Source organism: Lycium ferocissimum, chromosome 10 (assembly GCF_029784015.1).
Source record: "Lycium ferocissimum isolate CSIRO_LF1 chromosome 10, AGI_CSIRO_Lferr_CH_V1, whole genome shotgun sequence".
NCBI classification, from domain to species: Eukaryota; Viridiplantae; Streptophyta; class Magnoliopsida; order Solanales; family Solanaceae; genus Lycium; species Lycium ferocissimum.
This window is the reverse complement of record NC_081351.1, coordinates 32264669-32266873: the sequence shown is the minus strand read 5'-3', so window position 1 is coordinate 32266873 and position 2205 is coordinate 32264669.

The following is a 2205-nucleotide window of genomic DNA, read 5'->3' as shown; positions in this document are numbered from 1 at the left end:
CCAATATAAGGTGAGAACACCGTAGCACGTGTTTCATACCACGTGTGCTAAGCGACCAATGGGTTAATGGAAGAATGGATCCCTGCTTCTTCATTGTGTGAGACCCCGAAAAGTTACATTAACTTTTCAATGGAATACCCTTTGACCTTTGGTTGTTTCTTGAAGTTTCAATCAGTGTTGCTACTTTAGCATGTTACTAATAGCAATGCAATCATGTTCTAGGAAAGCGATTGATTTGAAACGGATAGATTCGAGTCGAAAGGGAAGACAATTAAAATTATTAATTTAACTTGTATTCATAGGCCGGCCATTACACTTACCATAAGGTGTCAAGTGTAATTGTGGATATAAAGTTAAACATGAACTCGAGTTCACCTCTTTTGAGGATGAGGATCGGACAACTAGCTACTAAAGTAGCGAGTTGATGTACGGGTATTGCAAGTAATATGATCCTTATAATCAATAGTGGATTCTTTTCGCATGTGATTGAATTCCTACATGGAGCTCTTGTAATACCTTAATAGGTATTAAATTCGTATTTCATGTGTCGCACGAACTATTTGTACGTATGAATTATGTGTGTTGTGTGCTATTAGCGTGATGCTAGTATGAGTCTAGTCCACCATGTGCGAAGTGGGAGATGTTGGATATTGGGCTTGGGTCGTGGTCGCCCATGTGGACGGAGATCTGCCAGGTTAGTAGAGAATTAAACATAAAGAATTTATCGAAAGTTAAAAAAGGAGTTACCACGCTAAAGGGTAACTCCTACCCTATCAACGTGGGTTTATGGGAGGAGTTTTGTAACTCGCGTAACTTCTCTCTTCTCGGGATAAAAGGCACGGTTTCTTTTTCTTCTCAGATATAGAAAATACGATTCTCAATTTTCCATCTTTTCCTAAAAACACAACAAAGAAAGGCATTTAGTTTGTGAATAGAATTTGGTTTCCTAGTGAGACGAAGTCGACCTTGGGCAATTTCTTTGGTAGTAAGATCAACAACTTCCGCTGCAATTGAAAGGTACACAATTCGTTGTTCTTGCCCCGTTATGATTTTCTAACACTATACATTTTATGTTAAAAATGAGAGAAAGAAAAAGCCAAGTGAAGGACTATGTTGTTGTTTTTTCTACAGGGGAGAAGGGTTGGTTTGATTGTTGTTTTATGCCGTATAGGAGGATTTATAAAGCCAACAATTGTATGGTTATCTTTTGGACTAAATATCATTGTTTTTCTGCAAGCGTGAAGCACAATTTGTTTTTTTTTTTTTTTCATATCGTATATGACGATTATATGAAGCCAAAAATTTGTGATGTTATTTTTACTCACATATTTTTTTTTTTTTTTTGATATAATCATCTAATACCGAACGACACATGGCCAACTAATCATGATTATGTATTGTTACGACGGAAGTAGGAAGCACACTGAAACATTTTCTTATGAGAAAACGGTCAGCAAAAAGATTTTTCTATTTCTTAGACTTCTAATGATTGTGGTATACTTCAAGCCTTCAAATAATTTTGTACTACTTCTTTGTATCTAATATATATTTCATATATTTCCTTCGTGATTAAGCTATTCTGGTACTACATAATGCATGCAAGTAGGATTATTTAAGTCTCATCACCTTTCTTCGTAGATCATTAAATTGTTGATATTCATTGTTTTATTTTCTCAGGGATTATAAAAGTGAAATTTAGGAAGAAGTTAGATATTCAAAACATCAATATATAGTTTGTTAACTAACTCTAATTATCTTGATATTTTATGTATTTATTTGTTTTTTTAGAAAATGAATTGTTGCAGATTGTCCATGATTCCTTGATCTCATTTGCACGACAAAGGGAACTGAAGCATGGATTAAGAAGTAAGAATTAATTTTAATTGTTAATTATTTTGTGAAATCTGAAGAGATACATTTATGCATTCCTCATGTTTTAGGATAACAGTGCATAAATAAAAACTTTTAAATCATCGTCAGACTCAAATAAATATTGGCAACAACTATTTCAATAATATTATCAAATTGTTTCCTTGATTTCTTAAAATAAGTACATAGAAGTATTTGTTACTGCTTAATCATTTCGACAACCTTTTCTAAGTACCAAAAGTTTAAAATGCGTAACCGGTTATACAGAGTTTTTTACCACATTTTTTGCATTTTTTGGGTTAAGTTATATCATTTCCATTTATCTGAATGAATTTT